This window comes from Bos javanicus, chromosome 14 (genome assembly GCF_032452875.1).
Source record: "Bos javanicus breed banteng chromosome 14, ARS-OSU_banteng_1.0, whole genome shotgun sequence".
Taxonomy (NCBI): Eukaryota; Metazoa; Chordata; class Mammalia; order Artiodactyla; family Bovidae; genus Bos; species Bos javanicus.
Genome location: NC_083881.1, coordinates 40,005,861 through 40,022,729, shown reverse-complemented (window position 1 = coordinate 40,022,729; position 16,869 = coordinate 40,005,861). Strand labels below are relative to the sequence as shown.

The 16,869-nt window shown below is 43.9% G+C and overlaps 1 protein-coding gene across 4 annotated transcripts in view; it reads right to left on the bottom strand.

The window, feature by feature from the left end:
- Nucleotides 1-8,855, bottom strand: part of ZFHX4 (zinc finger homeobox 4) — a 205,207-nt gene extending 196,352 nt beyond the window's left edge. For all 4 annotated transcript variants that reach the window (XM_061439040.1, XM_061439041.1, XM_061439042.1 and 1 more), the window contains exon 1: nt 8,202-8,855. The gene's annotated coding sequence lies outside the window, so the exon portion shown is untranslated. The remainder of the gene's footprint in view (nt 1-8,201) is intronic.
- Nucleotides 8,856-16,869: the final 8,014 nt, after the last annotated feature.

Here is a 16,869-nt window from a genome sequence, read left to right as displayed (position 1 = left end):
AATATTTTATTTCACTTACAAGCCTTGAAAAGTGTAAGGAGAAGTGGGGAGCGGCCATTCCTGAACTGAGGATTGTATGTCAAACATGAAACCATATCAAACTTTCAAGGCAACTTGTGAACCTCTGAAACTAGGGAATTAACAGAACATCAAATCCCCCAAGATCACACGGGGAACAATCCGTATGCAAGAAAATAATGCCATTGAGCCCTCATTAAAAGACCATTTTGTCCTTAGCCATCAAAGACTGTGAGTGCACTAAGATCTTGGTTATATCATCAGGATAAGTAAAACAAGTGCCAAGAGAAACTGTGCACTTCTAGTTCTCACATGTGTCCATCTGTTCACATATAAACATATATTCTGCTTTCTGTCTGATTCCTAAAAATCTTGATATCAGAATACCCTGGGTTTTTGCCCATTTCCTAAGAATGCAGACATCACATAAGCTACTATTAACCCATGTGTGATCTACTTCATGGTGACTGGAAAGCTGCCAGTTACAACACATGGTGCTTGGTTAACAATGTCTTAAAATATAAATGAATTTATTTTTTAAATTAACACATTTTTCTTATGGAAATACCTTAATAAGCCCTGCTGCATGTAAAAGAATAGCCTCCATGTGGATTCTTTTGTTCTTTTTGCAAGCATATCCATAAAGTTAACCATAAAAGTTTCTGAAACAATCCAGAATTTCTTGACAAATTTTTTAAAGGGCTCTAGTAAAGAATTTTGGTGACTTTATATAACAGAGATCAAACACTTTTCCCTTACAATGTTTTGTACTCAAGAGGCAACCCTTATACTTTAATTTACGTGAAAACACTTCTGATTTCCCAAGTTTCCATGTAACCATCTTAATAGTACCTCAGCAACTGAACCGTTAAAGTGATGAGGCAAATAGAAGTTCTACAATCTAGTAACAAAACAATTTAACTTAATATCTGGCTGACTCTTTCAATCCTACTCTGGGGCAGCCTTCAATAGCTCATTTGTGGTGACCCCCAAACCGGAAAGAGTTTGTTTATAATGTATATATATAAATAATTATTCACACTGCAGTTGATTTACATATGTACAAAAGAGCCAATTCCCACCTTTGAAAGTGTCTTAACACTTACAGTATTTTAGCTGCCCTAATTATGGTTGAAGAAACATCATTAAGAGCCCTGATTACGTTGTCAACTGATAACCAGTTACAGCCCTAACTAGTAACAAGGGAAAACCCTACTGCAAATATTTCCAAGAGTACTTAGACACATTAGAAAAGACTTACCTCAAAATGAAATACATGATACACCTACAAAGCAACATGAAGATGAATTAAATCCTAAGACAATAACTCTGTATCCTGGTCTACCAGCCCACCCCAGCCCCCAAAGCTGACAGGCCACTTAAAACACAACATTGCCAAAAAATCAGAACACACAACTCTTTCCCAAGTGAAGTGTTCTACCAGCTGAAACAACTATTTACAGCAGATAGGTGGAGGGAAGGGGCAGAAGTAACTAAATGAGATATGCACATCATATTGCTGGCCTCTTCTGAAATACCTTTTTGCCAGCAAAGTGCTGGGAATTCTTGATACCCAGTAGTCAATATTTGGCTAGCCTAATAGGTTTCTGAAAACTCTTCTATATACAAACCTCTGTTTATCATTCTCTAGCTACACTATTGTCATACATATTACTTCCCAGTGATGATGAAAACTCAGGGCATCTTATAAAGTTGCTGAAATCTGAGCCCCTGCTTGTTTTTTCTAGTCTTGGACAAACATAACTTTAGAGCGAGCAGAGCATAGGCATAAAGAAAGAGGAGCTTGCATTTTCATCTTCTTTTCATCTCGGTCATTCAGTCAGCCATTCAGAACGCTATTCAATAGAGCTTTTCATTATGCAAAAAAATGCTAATCCTTTTCCGATGCTTTCACACTTGTATAAACCCCCATTCCTTCAACTGAAAAGCAATTATATCAGTTTACCTTTCTGTCAAAAACAGGATTAATATTCCAATAACAGAATTTCCTTTCTTTTCCTATCTTTTTGCTTTAGGAAACTAGAGATTATTAGTAGAGGCATTCTTAGAGTAAGAATACGTTATTTTAAATATGATTATGTGAACCAATGAGCGGGAAAAGGGGAAGAATCACAAGAAGAAAAAGTCCTTCAGTTACTGCAGAAACTCTTTTCTGTGACAGAACTGACCTTCCCTTTGCAGATGCCCAAAGACACGGAGACTCACTCTGGTCTATTAATCAGAAACAAATTATGAAAGAATGTAGCTGGACTGGTTGACACTAGCCTGTCTTGGGAGACTCAGTCACAGCCTAGTAACAATGTCCTCTTCATGGGTAATGAACAGCCATGACAAATGGGGCAGAGAAACTATTTATTTGCATATGCAAATTCTCACACAAGGGAAACATGTACAAACAAGTGTCATTGTAAGGTGGATTAGGCAAACAACGCTTTCTTTTTAGGACATTCTGCAGCCCAGAACATTAGTCAGCACAATTAAACCAGTCTCCATGGAGACTAATGAAATTTCACCATGGTATGAGTTAAATTAGATAGCTAGTTATGTGTTTCCACAATCCAACTTGAAATCCATTATTGTTTCAGAACAATACAGCAATTGTGCCTAGCTGATCTTTGCCAGCTCAACAAGCTTCTAAGTTGACAATTTGCATATGTTAATATAATTAAGCACTAATTACATGAAACTTGTACATATTCACATGCACTTTCCCTGGGTGATTTTCAGTTTGAACCTTGGCCAAGTCTTTAACCCTTAGAAAGGTTTTAGAGGGGAGAAAAAAAAAAAAAAACACAACTCTGCCTATGGGTACAGCCCCTAGGCAGACACAGAAAGGCTCCTCATTTATAAACACAAAGCTTAACCTGGCTTCTCATATTTCTAGCAACAATGACAGAAAATATTTTGTGAGTGTGCTAGGGACCAGGGATAAGGGAACAGTGACTGAAGGGTTGGGGGTGAGGGGAGTGGATTCATCTTTAGAGACTCATAACTAGTATCTACTCATAGGTAAGTAATAACACTCATTTCAAGAAAAACGTGAAGGAAGCATTTGCTGTCACTGACATTGTTGAACACTGGGAGATGAAAATGATTTGACAACAGCAAAAATAGCAAGTAGAAAAGGAAAAAGGAGCCAGCAGCACCTAATGAGCTTTACATAAATATATGCAGAGGCAATTAAGCAATGTTAATTACTATGACAGCAGTTAATTGAATATAATTAGATATTTTAAGCCACTGAATAAAGCATAGTTAAGATTAATTTTATTGAGATTAATTGTAAATAAGGATAGATTAACTCTGTGTTTTGACAGGCATAAAAAGTAGTTCTGCAAATGAAGCAGGAGCGTGGCCACCAGTCCAAAAATCATATATTATTTTAATGTCACACCTCAGAATCATCTCCTCAATAAACATGACTTTTCAAACCCAAACAGACAGGAATCTTGAAGAAAAACAAACAGCTTGCAGAGATTAAAGAGCCTTTTGTCCTTTTTCATGTGCATTTCTTTTAACAGACTAAATTAAGCGAGTCTGGTGTACGTGTTTTAGGAAGGAACATTTCACACTGAATGGAAAAAATGTTCTATCACATATGAAATTCGTGCAGCTGTGCGGAACTTGGTCCAGATGGTTTTAGACTATAAAACACCACCAAATGATAGACAGTAGGCCTTCCCAAGATTATGTGATAAAGTCACAATCTTTTATTCTGACCTCCCAAATTACTGCTTTGTATTATTTCTCATCAAATCACATATTTTCTTTTATAGTAGTGCTTCTCCAAGAGGGTTAAAAGAAACATCAAGCCTACTCAGTGTTAGGAACTAATATTAAGTGAATGGAAGAAGGCCTCTTTCAACAGATAGCAGCTAAATCTCTCAGCCCCAAAATGCCATGATAGCCATGACAACGATAGATGACAATACTTGGTTATTACTCTCACAACAATGGTTTCTAGAAATATTTCTTAGAGAAAATATTGCTAGATGAAAATCCCTCCCGAAGACCTTCACAACCAAGCTAATCCATGTACACTCTTTAAGAAAATTAACACAGTCTTCAAGAATGCTGAACAAGTCACTAATAAGAAAGGAACTTCAATTGATTTTGAAATTAATCAATAGGTGATTAACATAATATTTTTAAAGCAGCAGAATGTATGTGTGCATATACACATATAGTACATAAACATATATATTATATTTCCAATACTTCTTAGCTCTTAATTGAACAAGGACTTTAGGCTATGGAGCCTGCCTCTACATTGCCTAGCAACTTACTTAGGATGCCCTTAGTCTTTATAACAAAATTCCTAAAATGGTCTAGTGAAACAAGGCTACGACGACAAGCCATTCTGCAGTGAAAGATTTTAAATCATCCAGCCTCTTCTAATAGACTTGAGACTTATTGAGGTAGAAACCATAAAAAATGAAGAAGGGAAATTTAATCCCTGAAATATTGATTTGCACATTAATATCATATAGGCAGAGGGCAATTTGGCTTCGTGGAAATGACACATTGTCGACCCTTGGTGAAGTCAGAGCCAATCTAACTGCTGAACATGTCTGAATCTCAAGAGTTATTAAGGGCTTCCCTTCTTGCCTTTATGACTTTTCTTCAGCCTACCAATGCAATCTTAAATGTATTATCTTTAAGAAATAATTGTAAAACCTCAGGGGTTTTCCAGTTAATGGAAGGGAGGCCAAACCACATCAGATTCTGAAATGCAACATTAAACCCTTGCAATCAACAAAACCACCTCAATTCTCATCCATCCAGTGCAGGATCTAATATTGTTATTAGAGATAATCAAATTTCATTGTGTAAATTTAGGCTCATGGTCAGAATGGAAGCAGTAAATTCTGCAATATTAAACAGCGATTTTCTCAGCCTCCTTTATGTTTTCCTTTGCTGGTGCAGCATCTTTTAAAATAATCCAACTAGCTCAAAATTAATGAGCAGATCTGGACTCATCTGCTAAAAACTGCAAAAGATTACAATAAGGCTGAACATGTTTCCTTCATTTTTAACTTTAAGTGGCAACTTTCACTTCCTAGACCTGGAGTCTACTCTCCCTGCTTACTCTACAATTGGTACTATTGCTTTGACTTACACAGCTGGTTTACCTGACCTTTCTTTGTTCCTTAGGTACATTTCACTTTTCAGATTTATGGTATTTCCCCCATATTTCATTGACTCTATCTTCATTGCCATAAAAATGAAAACACTTAAATATGAGTTTACTTTTTAAATCCAAAAGCAACCAGCTACTGAATAAATACACAGTGATACTCTCTTTCCAGTTTATGCCATAAATATTAGAATCTTTTTTTCCAAAAAAAAAAAAAAAACAACTAACTTGTATAAACCTTATGATCCCCACACTGAAGCCAGGTGCAAGAGGTTAAAACAGCTGGCTAGCCATCTTTTATTTTTGTGTGCCTTCCTGCTGATTGAAACCGCAAACGTTGAAAACTATCAAATATTCCCTCAAGGATTTTTTTTTTTTTTCAAGAAGAGGAAAGAAAAAAGAAAACCTTCCTTTTCTTTAACATGCTCCTCTGTAGAGAAGAAAAACTCTAAAACACAATCAGTCACAGAGATAGTGAAATAATCCCAATCTCTCCTTTCTGTTGTATTTAAAGCATCCTTTCCAACAACTTCTAGACCCAATTGTTTGTATTCTTCAGTTAGAAAAGAGAAAAGAGGAGGGGGGGGAAGAAAGAAAGAGAGAAAGTCTGAGCTTGCTCTGTCAGTTTTGCCAGTAAATATAAAGTAAAACAAGTGTTGATGGCACCGAGAGTGTTACATACCCGGGCTGTGTTTTTGCATTGCTCTCAATGGAAGCGATCGATGCCCGTGTCACTGTCGCGTCCCAATCGCAGCCAAGTCTCAGCCTTAATCTAAGCAACACCCGAAAAGGCAGCGGCAGCCGCAGCCTCTCCCTGACTCTTCCATCCATCCACCCAACTAAAAATATAATACTACATATGAGCTTTAACCACTCCACGTTTATAGGGATCAAGCCACTGAAAATCCAGGAGAACACAATAAAAAAAAAAAAAAAAAAAAGCCCTCCTTCTGTCTCTTGTCTCTCTCTCCTCTCTCTTCCTCTCTCCCTTCTCTCTGTCTCTCCTTTTGCCATCTACATGATCCTTGATTAAACATGGAACAGAGTTAATAAAAAAAAAAAAAAGGGGGGGGGGAGGACTCAAGGAGAGGAAATGCAACTGTCAGAAATCGGGACCGCCAGATTTCCTGGTGAACCTGCCTCTGTCTGAGTCAGTGTCAATCCACCATCTTCCGCCAGTGAACTTGTCTTTGGGTTTTTGTTTGGTTTGGGGGGGCTGTTGTTGTTGTGTGTGTGTGCTTTTTTTGGAAGGGGGGAGGGGAAAGGCGAGGTGGGGGCTGGAGGTGGGGGGGAGTAGGGAGAATATGTGTGTCTGTGAGTGTGTTGAGTGTGAGTGTGTGTGTCTGTGTCTGTGTGTGTGCAGGGGTCGGGGTGTGTGTGTGGTTGAGGGGGGGGGGGGAGATCCGTGTTCGCGATCTGAACCTCTGGTACCTACAAGGAGGGTGTCTCACCGAACGGTAGCTAAGACCTCACCACAACCGCGCGGGAGCGAGGAGTCGCGGCCAAAGGCGCCCGCCCGAGCCTCCGCTCTGGGCCGGACCCCAGCCCGAGCGGCCGAAAGGAGCCCCCCGCCCGGATCGCAGGTAACAAAAGAAATACAAACCAGTGCACCGTCCTCGGGGCTGGGGCGGGGGTGGCGGGGGGGAGGGGGACAGGGTGGGGATTCCTCTGGAACTTGGGTATCGGCAGAGAAACTTTATCCAATTCCAGGAGAAATTTTATTATTATTATTTTTCCGATCGAAAAGAGCAGAAAGCCTGGGAGGGAGGGGGGAACGAGATAGAAGTAGAAGGAAGGCGAGACCCGACGCATTCCAGCCCCTCTTCCTTTAGCTGCTCCGGGCCGGAAGGCGCACTTGATGCCCGGAGAGGCGAAGAAGGTGAAGTTCGTTTGTAGACCTGGAACCCCTTTCGGGGGGCGTGAGGGGCGGGGGTACCGGGGAATAAATCAGTTCTCACAACCGGCCACAGCTCTCCCAACCATAAACACACACACACACACACACACATACACACACCCTTTGCCCTTTGCCAAAAAAAAAAAAAAACAACCCCAGATTCTTGACTCCCGGCCTCGGGCAGCTGTCCTCCGGTCTAAGGCACAACCGGCGGCGAAAGCGCCGGGAGAGAGCTGCGGCCGCCTCGCGGGTCCCCGGCCCCGAGGCCCGGCGATCCTGCCTCCTAACGGAACTGCCCGGCGTCCTCCGGCGCCCGGGTCCGCGCCGCCTCGCGCTCAGGCGGGCAGGCGTCTACCTGCAGCCCCGGCACTCGCCCCAGCCTCTCGGAACCCCCTGCCCTAGGGCGCACTTGAGCACCCGGCCTCCGCGCACCGAGCGCCCTTCGCGGAACTTGAGCCAGGGAACGGTGGATGATGAGAGGAGAAAATCGAGGCTGAACGGGAGGGTAGGGGAACAGGGAGAGATGGGCTCCGAGCCCCCACCGATCACCTTCCAAACTTTCGGAGGAGGGGTGCGAAGGAAGGGGGCATCCCGACCCGGGCGCGGGGGTGCGCCTCCCCCCCACCCCGCCGGCAATGTCCGCGCCGACGCGGAGCTGACAGCTTCCCCGCGCCTCGAGAAAGCCCCGGGCTCGCAGTGGAGACAGAACCCGAAAAGACAGGCAAAAGGAGAGAAAACTGCTCGGCCAAACGTGGATGATCCGCCACTTAATCCAAAAGTTAAATCCCGAAAAACGCATCCCGCCCCCCCGCTCCCCGCAAGAAAGTGGAAAATCAGATCCTTCAGTGCCCCCTCCCTCCCTCCGCGGAGCAAATCCTGGAGCCAAAAAAAAGAGGGGGGGGGGAAGAGATAGCAAAGGGGGGCAGAGCGGAAGAGATGGTCGGGCTGAGGGGATGTGAGCGAGAGCGAGCGAGAGCGAGCGAGCCGGGGGCAGAGAGGGAGAGAGGCGGAGAGGGAGAGAGAGGGAGCGAAATATCAAAGATTGTGCAAGATCAGGCTGGAAAGATAATCGATACTCGACCTAAATTTAACACAAACTACTCAATAAAAGTTAAAGAAAAAACTTACTTTCCATTTCCCCTGCAGTTCCTACTCGATCTTCGCCTCTTTTTTGTTTTGCTTTTATTTTACTTACAGCTGATCACATCCAAGTAAAACGAGAGGGTTCATTAAAAAAAAATAAAATAAAAAAATAATCCTCGAACTTTATTGGGTGAAAATCAAAACGCTGGAGCAGAAAGTGGGGGGCATGGAGCGGTCCTCGGGGATCCGGGAGGAGTTAAAGCATGTGCCGACCGCGGTCTCGCTGTTTGGTTGTGAAGGGGTTGGGAAAAGGAGGAAAGGAAATGAAAATCCGATATGTCTTTATTCTGCTAATTATTATCGTTTTAGCCCTGTTTAAAAAAAATGGCTGATTAAGTTGAGTGCGCATGTCTTTGTGTGTCTATTCCCGATATGCACTCTGGGAATGAGAGAGGAGAGCGAGGGAGAGGGAGAGGGAGCGGGGGGGAGAGAGAGGTGTAATTAGTGAGGTGATCAACATTCCCCAGACTGCAAATGACGCGCAGCCCGGACTCGGAGCAGCCCCAGAGCCTCGCGGCTTCCGAAGCTCGGAGCGCTGCGGCGGGAGCCCGGGACGCGGCGACCACGGAGAGGGCAGGGACTGGGGACCTCCGGGGCTCGCACCCCACGCGCCCCTGTGCGCGCGACTCCCAAACTTCATTAGACACACACACACACACACACACACACACACACACACTCAGGAAGGAGGGGGGAGAAAATAAAACACAAATACCTCCCAAGCCGTGCCCTTTAAACACTCCGAAAAAAAAATTTTTTTTTTCTCATTTTAATGAGGCAAAGTAATTATTATTGGACCAGAGATGTGTTTACTAGGGAGCTTTAAGCAGCAATAGGAGAGTGAGGGCACTGGAAAGGTTTTCTCTGCTGAGTTACTTCTGCTACGTCCAGGAAAGCACTTTAATGGCGAAATGCAGGGTCCTGAGCAAATATGCAGATATATGTAAATAAAGGGTGCCTGGCTGTGTGCAAACACCGCTCTGCCCTGCCTATTTCAAAAGGCGGGATTGCACCCAGGATCCGTAGACACTCAATTTAAACACTTTATCTTTCGCTGGCAACATGTAGGAGAGAAAACCCAGGGCATGGAAGATGGAAGGGGTTAGTTTAGTCAAAGTAAACTTTCAAATGAGGATAAGTGCTGGTTGCAAGGGTGTTCATGAGGGTCTTGATGCTAGCCTTTATGTAATATTTTTGAATATTTTATCAGAATTGCATAAGTTCAATGTAATAGCTTTAAGAAGACTTAGGAAGAAAACCTTTCATCTTGTGAGTCTGTTGAATTATCTTTCTTGAAGCACATTATGATGAATTTTAAAACCCCACTACAGATCTCATTAGAATGAAATATACTTGGTATTTTCTGGTGCAAAATTTAAGGTGGCTGATTCTCATTTGAAAATCTAATTATCTCTTTCCAATATTACAGATGTGAATATGAGTGACACTTTCATTAAAAGATAATTAACTAAAACTAGGAATAGACATACTTTTAAATACCCCCTACTGAATATGGAATATATATCTCTCTCTATATATATCCGTTGCTACTCAAAGATAGCATCTCGATACACCGCCACACCACAGGTTACAAGTAGATACCATCTATGCAATATTTCAAAAATAGGAATTCTAGAGAGAAGGTGAGAGTAACAAATCAAACAAGCAAAGAACAGGAAATACTTGCAATGGCCAGCTTCCTGGACAGGTGAGGCATCAGCTCCTTTGGAGCTGACAGGCCTTTGAAGTTCTGGATGGCCAGGATCTGCTTCAAAACCTTGTCTTAGGCCTTAAGCACCAAATCTAGGAAATACCAACTGAAAGGTTTATTGCGCAAGCACTAGAAACAACAGAGCCTGCAAATATGCATCTTTCTGGGCCCGAAACCTTGTGTTATCAGGGAACATTTGGAAAATCCTAAGACTGATGCAAATGGGATTTAAAAAACCAAACAAAACACCTGGGAGGATAAAAGCACAGGCGTCAAAAGCTCAGACTTAGGCCCAGATCAGGAAAGCTGGTTGCCTACAGCAGCTGGTTAAGGTTACAATGAAAGTGCAGAGGCTTGGAGTGGAGACTAAACCCTAGATATGGTCTTTATTAAGAGAGAAAGAGAGAAAAAAAAATCTCCCACCTTAGGAATCTAGAGTCGGTACATGTACTAGTGTGTTAGAAACCAGTACTACTAAACGTTAACAGAAGGAAAACTATCTACTTCTCCAAAGACTTCCTTCCATTTCAAACTTGTTTCGGAAGAAATCTGCCCAGAGTGGATGGCTTCCTAAAATTTCGGAGTTACTTTGTTTACAGCCCCACCTTTACATGGCAACTCTCTCAGGAGTCTGCTAGTGGGTGTCTGATTGCGCCTCAGTGGGGTTTATCCATGTGCCTTAGGAAATCTACATACCCAGGAGAGTAAAATTTAAATTCTCTGCAACTTACAAGTGAAGAAGGTGTTTATGTAGCGTTACTGTTTATCGAAAAACACCCCAGAGAGCAAAAATTCTGGCTTTAAAAACTATTTGAGGTGCGTGTATGGGGAAGAGGGTGGGGGATTTTAAAGAGGCTAAGGGGAAATGAAGGCAGGGAAACTTTCAGGTTCAAATCAGAAAAGATCAAGCCCTTCGCGGGAGAGGGTTCCATGTACAAGCTCACTGATGGAAAAACCATTTCCTGAGATTTCAGACGGGTAAATGCCTATGATGAAGGAAACACCTGAGAACAATAAGTCTGTTTCAGGCTCAGGTGAAGAAAGGGGTCTATTTCTGGCATGGAAGAATAGGGAAATGATGATCATTTCGTTTTCAAGTTCTCCTTTATTTCTTTTGCCTCCCCCCGCCCGAAACACCATCAATAATATTAATGTCATTAATGTCAAAACACCAAACGTCAAATAAGGAAAAGCATTTTTAAAAATTTGGTGGCTATTTCTCTTCTGTGCCCGCATCCCTTCTGTATTGAAAAATACAGCTGGTGTGTGTGTGTGTGTGTGTGCGCGCGCGCGCGCGTTGGGGGGGGGGGGGCTGGTTATTGAAATCTAAGTAAGAAAACAAAAGGAAGAAGGATTTGTAAGAGGGGCGCCCACTTTTGCAATCTCTTCTGCTAGGAGTATTCCCCCTCCGTGTGTGTGTGTGTGTGTGTGTGTGTGTGTGTGTGTGTTTCTTTTGAATCATCTCTTCCTGGTCCTCTTTCACCTCTTTCCTAAGAAGACAGGCTGGGGTGAGGGTCGGGGGTTAATGGGCTGAAGGGAAGGGGCAGAGAGGAACTAGCACAGAGTCAAGAGTTTCCTCCAGGGCTCGGCCTTGGAGAGCGCGGAGGGGAGCTGGGAGCCGCGGCCGCAGGTCTGCGAGGGGTGGGCCCGGAGGCGCGGAGCGCGGCACCGCGGGCAGGGGCGCGGCAAGGCGGGCGAGCTCGAGCCCAGCCCGCGGGCTGCTCCGGGGCGCGGGCGCGTTCCGCCAGGCTCGACCCGGCTGGGCCGCTGCCCCCGGCGCCCTCGTCCTCGGCCCCCGGCTCCGGGAAACCCAGCTGCTCCGCTCGAGTCCCTGCGGACTCCTGGCCGTCCACCTTTGACCCTGCACCCCCACCCCCACCCCCATCATCCCGCTGTCCCTAAACTCTGCGCGAACCCGCCGCCGCCCTCACAGAACGCTGGGCTACTTTTGATTCCAAAGTGAAACGAGCCGAGGTTTGCCTGCCGCACCTAGAACTTTGCCCAGACCCTCTTCTGCACTTTCCCCAGGGCTGCCCCCGGCGAGCCCAGCCCCAGGCTGAGCACTCGGACCCTGACCCCGGGTGCCGAGCTGAGGGAGCACCCAAGAGGGCTACCAGGTGGTTGGGTGTGGAGTGTTGGCAGCAAGGAGTAATTAACATGGAGACAAAAGGTAATTTCCACTTTCTCGGCGTATTTTATTTCCCAAATCTCTGCGGCGGACACTCTGGGCTTTCCCATCGGTTTGATGAGTCTTTAGCTGTCTATTCCCCACTTCCCCCGCCCTGCTCTGGCCAAGTCTCTAATAAATACCCCACCTCCCTCTTCCTTAAGTCTTCCAGTCCCAGACCAGCCCCAGCCCAAGGGGAAAAGGTTCCCAGTCTTTTGACCGCGCTTACGGGGTCTATAGATGAGCTCAGTTTGAAACGAGGTATTACAAGTGATTTCAGCGTTAGGAACTCTTTATATCAACACAGACACTTTCAGATCCTCAGCCCCCCTCCTCCTTCCCTCTTTTTGTTGGGTCTTCTCCACCCAGGGGCTATTTAACAAAGGCAGTCTGTTAACTAACATTTTTGTTTAACTCAGCAACTTCTTTCCTAGACACACTTAAACCTGATACCAATGTCTGTCATTTTGTTTGAGTGAAGAGGTGTGTGTGTGTTGGGGGGGAGGTGGTATATACGTAACGGGGAGATAGTGAAGTTGACAGTGAATCGGAAAGTGCAAGGCATATTGGGGAAAGTGTCACGAACATTATATTTCCAGTGGAATAACTGAAGAAATTGTGTGGGAAAGCCACTTCTCATTACCATGAAAAAAAGTATTTTTCCTTGAGAATTCACAAAAGGGAGGAAAGAGAATTTGAACTAACATTCAGAATGGACACTCTCTTTGATGGTGAGAGTAAACTAGATAAAATGACATTTAAAGAGGAAAAGCATTGTGAGTGTGTGTGTGTTGAGTGTGTGTGTGTGTAATATTTGTGGGCAGTAAATCCCTCCTTCACTGATTCTCTCCCCTCCCCCAACCTGGTTCTTCCCTATAGCCTTCTTTTTTTTTTTTTTTAACATAAAAATGACCCCTCCTACTCCTGGGTTCTATCTCTGTATTTCCATATTCCCGTATGTGTCTCCCTTTCTATACTTAAGTCCAGTATTTGCTTTAACTTTGAAGTAAATCGGTTTTATCTCCCCTCACCCCGGAGATTCTGACCCGGTTTTGTGTGTGTGTGTGTGTGTGTGTGTGTGCGTGTGCGCTCACGTGTACAGGGGGTCATTATGTTAGACATAGGTAAGGTAAGGTATGGGGAGGGGAGAGGGGTTATGGAGGGTCTGAGGGAAGAATTAAGCGAGGGGAGAAAGGAAAGACAAAAGTCAAGACGCCCTCTGGCCTTCCAGAGGTCAGGGCTCAGACAGTGCTGTGACCTCCTTTCCCTCTAGGCAACCAGCCCAGTGTTTATAAACAAAATCAGACAGGTCTGTTCCCAAACAATAGCACTTCACCAACTTCACAAGCACTTCTATAGCTCTTATGCAAATGAATGAGAACTCCTGACCACCACTGCCCCCCCCATCCCACACACTTGCACACTCACACCATCCAGGGTCACAAACACACCCTTCTCAAAATACAAGGAGATATTTCCAGCAAGAGTAGCCAACGAAATTTTACGTTCGGTCTGGGGAAGAGCTCTAACAGACAACGATGAAGATGGAAAAAGACAGACAAGCAAGGGAAAAAAAGAATATAACTGTGATTTCACTGAATAGAAGATACAGTTGTGATCTTTTTAAACCTGAAACATCTACATTTAGTCAGTGAAATGCAGTATAGACAATATATTAACTACAGCCACCAAACAGAATTATTTTAAAACAAGACATTACAGTTATCCAAACATCCACATTTCTAAGGCAAAAAAAAAAAAAAAAAAAGGTCCAGATCTTTATAGCTAAAGAAAAGCCACCACCCACCTCTGTATGGAAACATCCCTAAATATTAGACAAAAGCACCATTAAATCCTACAGCAAACAAACAGCCCATCTGATCTAAGTTATAAAATGTATAATTAAATCCATCTTTAATTACAAAAGGCAGCTAGCAAACTAGATGAATCAAAGATTTTGAAAGAAATGTTGTTTGTCAAGGTATAGAAATGATAACTTTACATTATATTGTAATCAAAATTCCACTTTAGGAATAAACTACAAGAAAGGGAAAAAAGGTGAAAGCAAAAAAAACACATTAAATGATTTTCCAAGTTTTACTTTAAAATAATTATTGGTAAAAGTCTAACAGAAAAAGGTTAAAGAAAATATACCTCAGAGCAAAAAGATCATCTCCTTTTCTTCTTTGTCTATCAGTCCCCTGTTAAAGCATATGGAAAATGTTTTCAAAATGCCCAGATTTGGCACATTGTCATTGCAAAGAGAGGAGCGCAGTGATGCTGTTAGAGAAAATGGGAAATAAATTCAGGATTGGGTGCTGCCTCCTTCAATGCGGATTTATCTAAGTTTAATTTAATATTCCGCAATCACTGAATGATCGCATATAATTCACCAAGATTTTAAGGGGCTTTATTTAAATACCTTGAACAACAAGAGGTTGGAATTTAAACCATTGCGGCCATTGCTTGTATTTTTTAAAATTTTCCTATTAGAAGAACTTTAAGTGGCAATTTCTGATAATAAAAGAAAAACGATAAAGGTTTGGGTTTTTTAAAGGGTTTGTTAAAGGAGAACATTAGCTTTATTAAAATCATTCTGAACGTAAAATCAAAAAGCACAAAATGGTTGTTTGTAAAACACTAAACCTTTAATCGATTTTATTGGCATTCCGATCGATTAGATAAACGGAAATCTATAGCAAACATCAAAGCATTTAAAACATTTTCTCTATCTCATTTATAAACAAAACTTTTCTTTTCAGCAGAAAAAAATGATTATCAAACGACTAACAGGAAATTCTTCAGATATCAAATTACGATAATAAAATTATTTCCACATGGAAAGGGATAATGACAATGATGATAGTAATTACAATAATGAATAATTCAACAACCCTTTGACATGTATGGAAGAACCTCGAGCAGAAACCACTCTTGGAGGGGGGCTACTTTAAAATAAATACTTTCTTTATTTTAAAAGGAAATATTTTTAAGAGACAGCTCAAGGGGAGTAGTTTAGGTGTGGCTGTCGGACTAGCGTTAATCTCCTTGCAGTTGCAAAGGAATCAATTTCTTTACCGGCGTTTCCCTTCCAAATTGAGTTACTTTTTATTAGCAAAGATTAATATGCAAATGTCAGTGAGCTCTACCAGATCTGGAAACTTGTATCTGAACCTGTCTTCTACTCATACTAAAACGTGATTCCCAAACTATAGAGGAGGGTGGGGGGAGAGGACTGGACGCCCCAAACCTGAAGGTCATTACACACATCTGATCCTTTAAGTGAAGGAAAACAGTTCATTTAGAGCTAGGAGAACTGCTGTCCGGAGTAATGCAACTATCAGAGCTTCTGGCATTCTGGCTGCAGCAAGAGGAAGTGTTGCTGTAACGGGTATTATGTTTATTTGTTAAAGAAAATCAATGAAAGTGGCTGTAAAGTAGTTAGTGAGACGTGGGTTTGGGACTTGCGGTGAATCGTGACTCCGGCATACTGAGCGAGCAGCTCTTCTTCCTGCCAGAGAAGTCCCCGCGTCACCCCGAGCCGAGTGCTGGCGGCGCGGCACCTGGTCCCAGCTCGCGGGTGCTGCCCCGCGGTGCTCGCGCCACTGCCCGAGTCTGTGCAACTCTCTGTCCTTTCTGCCTCAGTCCTGGCGATTGCTGCCTCTGGTTGACAGAGGGGGCCTTCCCACGCCCTCCTGCCGCTGCACACACCTTTTTCCGCCTGCTCTCTTACTGACTCTAGGAGTGCCTTTACGCTACAGGTCTGAACTTCTGCACTTCTTTTTCCTTCTCCTGGCATCTCTCTCTTCTGCATCTCTTCGTCCCTCCGGTGAATCGCCGAATATTCCCTACCTCCCCCGCCCCTCCCCCGTTTCTCTCTCCTGCCGTTTTAATTTAGCACCCGGGTCTTCTTACCCTCGCACTCCTATCCTCTCCTCCAGACATTCCAGAGAGTTCTCATCACACCAGAATGCACTCTCTTTCTCCTCCTCCTTCTCCCCTTGGGTTGGAGAGCCGCGGGGGGCCGGGGGGGGGGGAGGTGGGGGGTGGGGGGGGAGGTGGGGGACGGTGGGGAAAGAGGGGAAGATTGTAAGTTCAACTCCCAAGGGATTCTATTCTTTTAACAGCTTTACTTTCCCTTTTCTTCTTTGCGTAACCTTCACCTACCTCCTAATTTATAACAGAAGCGGGTTCTTTCCCTTTCATTTCCTAGTTTACAGTTCCCGTCTGGGGGTGTTCGTCACACACGCAACTCTCTGTATCCCACCTCTCACGCCAGCATCGTTCCCGTACCCCCCATCCCCCGGGCTACTATTTTCTTTTACTTGGTTGCCGTCTAATTGCACTTTCTCTTCTCAGGATTAAGTTAGTTATCCTGATTTAAAGTTCTCCGGATAGCACCTCTTTATATTTGTCAAATGACTTCATTTCCCAATTGAAGGGTGGGGGTTGAAGGGGGCAGTGTATCACCCACTTAAGTCCCTTTTAACACCCCAGTCCCACCACTACCCGCCCGGGTCATGTCTTGTGTGAATGATAACGAATTCCGGACGATTTTCCCTCTCAACGCGTGTCAGTTACTTAGGAGTTATTCCTCAGAGCGTCTCAAACCCCTCACTTGCATCCTCTGGCTTCGAGTGGTCATCCTTCCAGCCTCCCCCACCACCCCGCCCCTCCTCTCCTTCCGTCCCCGGCAGCCCTGGCTGCGGGCGGAGCGCAGTCCAAAGACCTCGTCCTCTCACTTCTTGTTTCTCGCTGCTGCAGCTGCCGCTGAA